The sequence below is a fragment of the Lycium barbarum genome, chromosome 7 (assembly GCF_019175385.1).
Source record: "Lycium barbarum isolate Lr01 chromosome 7, ASM1917538v2, whole genome shotgun sequence".
Classification (NCBI taxonomy): Eukaryota; Viridiplantae; Streptophyta; class Magnoliopsida; order Solanales; family Solanaceae; genus Lycium; species Lycium barbarum.
This window is the reverse complement of record NC_083343.1, coordinates 11,984,643-11,993,673: the sequence shown is the minus strand read 5'-3', so window position 1 is coordinate 11,993,673 and position 9,031 is coordinate 11,984,643.

Below are 9,031 nucleotides of genomic sequence, written 5' to 3'. Positions count from 1 at the left end.
GATATACGGAAATAAAGAAGTGTATACAAGCATTGGCATCCGAATGTATGTTGGGCTGTTTTGGAAGTAATTTAAGGATGGATTTAATTCTAGTTTGATATGAAATTGTTGGTATTGTTGTTTTTGGTATTTTTATTGATGTTTGGCTAAATTGAAATTTCGAGGATTATTAAGTTTGCAGGGGAAATGCTGCCCGAAGTTTGTTAAGTTTCATTCGTACTTCGATTGGTCAGTAAGTGATGTAGATAATCTAACTGTGACCTATGTTATCTTAATTTTAGACATACGAGCTCGAGAAGTAGACGTTGGACATTTAGATAGAGTTCAAGGTATGTAAAGCTAACCCTTCTTTCTTTTTAGCATGATCTTTATGAAACAAACAGACGACGAGTATATCACTCCAAAGAAGTTCCTATTCTTAGAGGCAATAGGATGGCTAATGTTCTTGATTTCCAGAAGCTATTTTATTATGTCTTGATACATGTCTATGATTCCAGCCGGCCTATTTTGATATAATCCATAGTGACATTCAAAGGGTACTTGATATGACTATTGTCTTGATTTTCAAATGATGGTTCATTTTGATTATAGTGACATTCAAAGGTACTTGATATGACTATTGTCTTGATTTTCAAATGATGGTTCATTTTGATTATTCTATCGAGTCTCAGATATGATTTAGTTTGCATATGGTTGCTCACTACTCTGCTCGTGCATGCCTCAATATATCTTTCACTGAGTCCCGGGCCAGGATACGTTTTCGTGCACAGTTTCACTGCATTGTTCACTGAGTCCCTCACTAGAGGGCCAGGATACGGTATATATATATATATATATATGATGATGGCGCCGAGCCCCATGAAGGGCCGAATATGATGAATTCACTGAGTCCCATAATGGGTCGGGTATGGTATAAGATATTGATATGCATGATTTTTATTTCATAAGGTACCTGTAATTTTTATTCAGTCATGATCATCTTTATTGTACCTCATGCTTTATATACTCAGTACATATCTCGTACTGACCCCCCTTTCTTCGGGGGGGGGGGGGGGGGGGGTTGCGTTTCATGCCCGCAGGTACATATACTTGGTTTGGTGACTCTCCAGTCTAGGACTTCTGCTCAGCTGTTTGGAGAGCTCCATTGTTCCGGAGCCTAAGTTATTTTGGTACTGATCTTTTGATATGGACTTATGTATACCCAGGGGTACGGCGGGGCCCTGTCCCGTCATGTTTAACTGTGGTACTCTTAGAGGTCTGTAGACATATGTGGGTTGTATATTGATTATGGTCAGCTGTGTCAATACAGTTTGCTATGGATATTCCCGCCTGTTGTGGCAGCCTTGTCGGCTTGCGTATCGTATTATGCTTTGATCAGCTGTGACTCCTCAGGAGGCAGGTTTATGATATATGGTGTTATGAATCTTTCGGTTGCTTTTACAAGTCTCCATACTGTCCTTAGTTTCAATCTGACTATACTTAGCAGAAATGTATACGGGTGTCCAGTTTGGACACTAGTCATGGCCCATGGGATTGGGTCGTGACATAAGGGTTCAAAATGTGGACCTTGACCAATTTCACTGCGACAACATTCAACATTTCTAGAAACGGAAATTTAGTTATCTGCATTTTTTAATAGAGAAAAATGGTAAAATAAAGGACTTTTCAATATTTAATAGGAAATTCAATGCAAAATATTGGTTTGTTGCATTCTCACAATCAAATTGGCAGCATTCCATGATATTCATGTTTGGTTTGGGTTTTTTACGTTACGAACTCGTTTACGCTATGATCGGTAACGATTCTCCTCGTTGTTTTACATTACTGATCGGTAATTGTGAGTTCATTTATAATAAGGTTATAACTAATTTTTGTTCATAGTTACCTCGACACTAAAAGTGACTTGATTCGTTATGTTAATAAATAATGATTTGACACTGCATTCACAAGAAATAGCAATATGGAGTTCAACAAAAAATAATAGAGTACAAAATTAAACAACATGAACAAAAATAAAACAAAATTAAATAACTTGAACAAAAATAAAACAAAATTAAACAACATAAATTAATCATTCATTCAAATTATTCCACTTTTCAATATATAGCATTCAATAAAAACCAAATATTGTATGTATGTAGCCAATATATAATATTCTATTTACAGGAAAAATAAAAACACTTTCAGATACCAAAACAAAAAGAAAAAGAAGAAGAAAAATACACTCTAGGCCAAATACCGTATGTATATAGCCAATATATAATACTCTATTTATAGGGGGGGGGAAAACACTTTCAGATACCAAAACAAAAAAAAAAACCCCAAAAATACACTCTAGGCCAAATAACGTATATATACATAATACACCTACTGTTTAAATAATTAAAAAATAGGGCTATTGGTGCACTCCACATTAAAAAAATCTAGAAATATTTATTGAGAACATAAACTATGATTAGCCTAAGTGAGAGAGAATCTAAAATTATATTTTTTTTTTCAGGAAGGGCATTTATGTAATATCACATAATAATAATAAAATGATAAAGAGCCAAGATTCCCTTGAAAACCATGTGAAGTTACAATTTTTATCCTCATTTGTGCCAACTTGTGACAAAAATGGTTGTGCCAAATATAATTTTCCTAAATTTAAAAAATACTTTTGAGCAACAATTATTGTTTGACATATCTTTTAAAAAGTGCTTCTAAGTGTATATTTTTCAAAAGTACTTTTGAGCAAAAGTTCTTTTTTTTTTAAACACTTAATTTCTCATAAAATATTGACCAAAAACCTCATTTTTTTTAAAATAAGCACCTTTAGAGAAAAAAGAAAAAAAATTAGTCAAACAGGCCATGAGTATCCTAGTTTATTGAAGCCTAGCGACTACGATAGACAAATTTTATGTTGAGTCTCAAATTCCAAGTCGACCCTTTATAGCTGGACATTTGGACTAGTAGGCCCCACCTATACCATTATTTTCCTCCAAAGAAATAAAAACACTTTTTTGGCCTATTTTTTTTTTTCACAAATAGTTAAATGCGGTTATAATTTAAAACTAGATTTTAAGTGGAGAATAGAAGTGAAAAATCCTTTAGATCTAGTTTCGTCCATCACCCACTTCATAAGCTCTTAAAAATCATTCCACATAAATCCTTTTTTTTCCATAATAATTTTCCAAAATTGTCTTTTCTTCTTCATAAGAAATAACAATGGCAACCCACAATCTTCTGATTTTTAAAAATTCTCATCAAGAACTGAACAACCAATGATTTAAAAGTGTTGGTGAAATGGAAAAATAATCACCAATTTTGGGCTAAATAATGTGTTTAGGAAAGTGGATGCAGAAAAAGGTGTTGGGAGGTGTTCTTATCTAAAGCTCAAATATGTCATCGAACTATCGAAAATGACTCATTTATGTCATTCATGAATAGTTTGGTTCATTTATGCCATCGTCATTGCCAAAATGACTTATCTATGCCATTTTTTATTAATGTTGGTTTTACAATACCAGATATGACACTTGGCGTCCAATTAGAGGTCCACGTAGTTTAACTAAACCAGCACAAACTTATGGGTCGGGTTTTAGTTTAATTTAGGATTTAATTTGTGTTGATTTAATTACACGATGTGGACCTCCAATTGGAGGTCAATTATCATATCTGGTATTATAAAACTGGCGTTAATGAAAAATGGCATGGATGAGCCATTTTGAGATATCGACGATGACATAAATGAGCCAAACTATTGACGGGTGGCATAAATGAGTCATTTCATTTCCGATAGTTAGATGACATATTTGAATCTTTTCTATTCTGTAAATGTAAATTGTAAATGTAAATGAATAATAAGCAAGAAATAAAAGGGAGAGATAATAGTGGTAGAGGTAGGGTCCACTCGTCCAAATGTCAGCTATGAAGAGTCTCACACGAGTATGACTTGGCATGTCACACTCAACATACAATTTCACAAGTTTAAATAAAGGAGGATTTTTAAAACAAATTATTAAAATTTGTGTGGCTAGAAATCATTTCATTAAGGGTAAAATAAATTTAAAGTTGTTTTTTTACTAAATAAATAAAGTGTTATTTTGAGACTGACTAAAAAAGAAAGAGTGTCCTATAAAATTAAAATGGAGGGAAAAGTATGTTATATTGTTTGTTTAGCTATATATATATATATATTTTATTTTTAATTTTTTTTTTGGTAATTTAGGATCTTACAACTCGACTGAGTTGGCTGATAAAAAGTATTTCTAGGGCTAGTAGTAGTATATAGTGATCGCAATCATTTTTAGGCATTTGAAATAAATTTTTTAAATAAGCATTTACGTTTTTGGATAGATCTAACATGATAATAATTGGTTAATGTGGTTTATAAAATTTATGACCTTACCACTCATTTGAGTTAGTTGTTGAAAAGTATTATTATAATACCTTATTTATGAACTACGGGTTGCTCATTTGTTAAGATTGCATAAGAGTTGGTGAAATTTTGATAGTTTTCATAAATTATCGGATTTTCATGTTTATGATTAAAAAAAATATAAGAAGAAATCCAAATTGCATGCCTAACATGTCCCCGAGAAAACACATGATTTGAAATCATGTCCAAACCGGTCCTAAGCATATGCTGGAATCCAATAAATTAAAGGTCCTACGTCGAAATCCAAAATCATGAAGAAATGTAATACTCTAAAAAATCTCTACTCACTAATTATAGTACTTCCTTCATTTTAATTTGTTTATCTGGTTTTGATTTGAGACAGAAATTTTAGAAAATAAAGAAGATTTTTGAATCTCGTGGTCTAAAATTAAAGATGTATAGAATGTATCAAAATGTTTTTTAATCTCGTGGTCTTAAACATGCCATGTGAAAAGTTAGAATTAAAGAGTTGTCAAAAAAAAAAGAGACATTCTCTTTTAAACAGACTAAAAAGAAAAGTATGACAAATAAATTGAAACAGAAGGGAGTATTTTTTTAAGTCTTTATTTTGCATAATGGTAGTCAGCCACAGCCAAAGTGGAGTTTTGAAGGACACCTTCTTTTTTCCCACATCCATTCAACCAAAGTGGAATTTGCTGCTTTTGCATGAACCTAGTGAACTGAGATGTCAAGGCAAACATCTATTTTCAGCTTGTTAAATGGTAAGTTCTGTATAAATCTTGAGGCTCTGCTAACCACACAAAAGATAGTCCTGTTTATCAACATAGGCAAGAAAGTACCACTAGTAGGTGATTTGTTCTCACATGTATAAATGTTCATGGACATAATTACTCAAACATATATACCGGTAAAAATTAATAGGTACCTAATAAAATAATATGTGCGTAAGTTGACTCGAACACCATCCTTATTTAAAAAAAAAAAAAAAAAGAAGAGATAAATCAACAATATTAGTGACAGTTTTTTACATTTGACAACTCAATTAATAATGACTATCGCATAAAGACCATCTTTTATTCTTTTGGGCCGGTTATTTTTCAAGCAATAGAATAGTAAGAAACTTAGTCGTATCTAGTGTTTACACTAATCCAATAAATATATGACACATGTCTTCGCAGACATGGTTATCACTAAATCATAGTTAATTAATGCATATTCTCACCTTAATTTATCACTTAACCGTGATAACTAGTAATGTTTGATATAAACACCAGGTGTGGATAAATTTTTACTATTTATCCAAATTATTTGTATGATCAAGCTTTCTAGCGCCCTTGCATTATTCCCATCTCCTTGTTCTCGACGTTATAGTTCTACCCGTCAACATGATAATGTTCTTCCAGTGATGAAGTTGATGAGCTGGAATAAACTTGTATTGAATTTTTGAATGTTTTAATTAATTTTATGGACAATTTACCTTAATTTGTGGATGTTTAAACTTGTATTTTGTGAATGTTTAGTTTTCATTTAGGGCTTGTTTGGAAAGTCACCTGGTAATTGGGATTGGTATAATTACTAGGGTAGTAATTACACAGCCTAGTAATTACACAGTATTGTAATTACAACGACCTAATTGTTTGTCATAACGTAATTACAAGCGTTTTGTTTGGTTGCACAAGTGTAATTACACAGTTAGTTTGATTTAAAAATAAAACTTCATTATAAAAAATTTAAAATTAATATTTAAAAAATATTTGCCATTATAAATGATATTAAATTAGTTATTTAATAACACATTCTTTCTTGAAAATATATTAATTAATAATCATATATTTTTAACTAATATTGTAAAAAATGATTGATATATATTTTTCAAATTAATAATATTTAATTGTAATTAATTATAAAACTTAAAAGAAGATTTTTTTTGTGAGAACGTCATGGATTGGATGTTTGACAAAAAATAATATTTATAAATATAATGCTATAATATTATTCAAATGTTTGACACAAAAAATCCATCAAATGTAAGTGAAAAATAAACAACACGCAATGTGAAAGCAAATAACTTAAAATTCAAAATATAACCTAAATTCAAAATCCAAAAAAAAAAAAAGTTTAACATAACACTCTTATGTCAAATTCCAATACATAAATAAGTTCCAACATAACTTAAGTAAATAATTCAAAAGAAAAGGAAAATATAAGTCTATAGCCTCATTCACAACGAAGTTCTACTTTAATAACGTTACTCGTTATATGCCAAGTTTGTTAATGACTCATTCTTTCCAGTATTAAGAGGTGTAGTTTCAAAAATTAGAATAATAACATGATTATGCTAAATGAATAAAATAAAATAAAAATACGAGCAAACAAGCCCTTAATATTGCATAAAGTTTGTTGGAGAAATGTGGAGTTTCCTTGAGTTTGTGGAGTTTTGGTTGTATAGTTGATGTATGTCTTTTCTTCTACTTGGCAAGTGGTGTCGCTTCAAAGCATACACTGCCAGCCAATTTTCTTTCTTCAAATTTCCACCAAAAAATCGACGGCACCTATCGTTTTCTTCATTTAAATTTATCCAAAATTATCATAAAATTGACGGAGCCAGTCGATTTGTTAAAAAATGTCTCCAAAAAATTAAGAAAATCAAATCGCTGGATTTCTGCATAAAACTCCAAAAAAATTAATTACAAATAACGACATTGTCCTTTGTTATTTCATTTTCTTTTCTCAGAATATGAATCAAATACAAATGGTTCCTTTATAATTATAAAAATACACATATATATGGGTCTGTTAATGTTTTTAACTTTTTTTGTTCCAGTTGTAAAAAAAGACATGTTGTCTTTTATTTAGGTATCAGATACACTCTCTCGAAATATACCGATAGTGTCCATCGATTTTCTGTTCCGGCGTGATCATTTCTGGCAAATCACTCTCCATCATTTTTTTTATTAGTAGTCCCACATTACCGACAGACTTCCGTTAATTTATACCATTGAAAATGCGTGCTTTAGCAGGGTCTTTGCCTACTTTGTTCTTCTAGGATTGAGGCCGCAAGTGGTACAATTTGTTGTTTTGAGCACCAGGCCTTGTCTTGAGACCATCAAATGGTCCGATTGAGTTTTCACTCTCCGATTTTTGCTATCCTTTTACTTGTCCTATTCTCTAACAACTTACATCATACGCCCAATTAGGGCTGTTCACAGTTTTGGTTAAAACCAAAATCAAACCGAAAATTTAACCAAACCGAATAAAATAACCGACATTTGGTTTAGTTTGGTTTGGTTTGGTTTTAAATTTGAAAAACCGATAATATTTGGTTTGGTTATGATTATAGTAAAAAATAACCGAATAAATAACCGAACCAAACCGATAATTATATACATAAAATTTATAATTATTTATATGTATAATATTAGCTTTTCATAAATAATTAAAGATATTTTATACCTTTTAATTATTAATTTAATTTTGGTCTACTTATTTTTAAGGCCCATGTCTTAAAAGAATATGTCCAACAATCCAAGCCCAACTCTAATAAATCGTAAGCATAAGGATTGTTTGTATTTTGAAACCTCTGTTTGATTTGTTCTTTTGAATCTAAACTGCGTTGCAAGTTTGGTCCACCTGATTTGCCAACAGCGTGTCTTTCCCTCAATATGCAGCAAAGTCCACCTTTGTGGGCTATGGGGAAAAAAGAGTTTCATAAGAAATTTGAAGAATGTAAAGAGAAAATATTTGAATTGTCACGGCTAGTCATAAACCGAAAAACCGAACAAAACCGACAATAACCAAACCGGTGGTTATTATTTTACTTGGTTTGGTTATGGTTTTAGACATTTAAAAACCGACTAAATTGGTTTGGTTATGGTTTTAACCAATAACCGACCCAAACCGAACCATGAACACCCCTACGCCCAATATCATGACTCATGCATATTACCAACCTTGTGTAGCTTTGTTTACACTTTGAGAACGCTTCTATCACCTCATTAGGTATGTAAATAGCGATAAAATCCGTTTAAAACTAAAAAGTTTTACACTACCGATGAAGTAACAATATGTTTTAAAAAATTAAATCATAATTCATAATTCTGATATGATATCAATTCCCCATGAATCAATTGGAATACCTATGATCTCTAAAATGCAAAATGCATTCAATTCATATGCCCAGCATTATTCCACATCAACTAATTGGATTACCCATGGTCTCTATAATGCAAAATGCATTCAATTCATATGCCAAAAATTATTCCACATCAATTAATTGGATTACCCATGGTCTCTAAAATGTAAAATGCATTTAATTCACATGCCCAAAATTAATTAAAAAAAAAACTTTTCAAATTATACTCACAAAAATTGTAGCTTAGTTTATAGTTTGAGAACGCTTTAGTCACCTCATTAGGTCCGCAACTAGCTATAATTATTGTTTAAAAACAAGGTTTTACACTACCGATGGAATGACAATATGTTGTAAAAAGTTAAACCATAATTCGTAACTCTGATACGATATTTATTCCAATTATCATGGTGTCTAAAATGCAAAATGCATTCAATTCATCTGCCCAAAATTACTCACACATCGATTAATTGGATTATCCATGTGTCCTAAAATGCAAAATGCATTAAATTCATATGCCC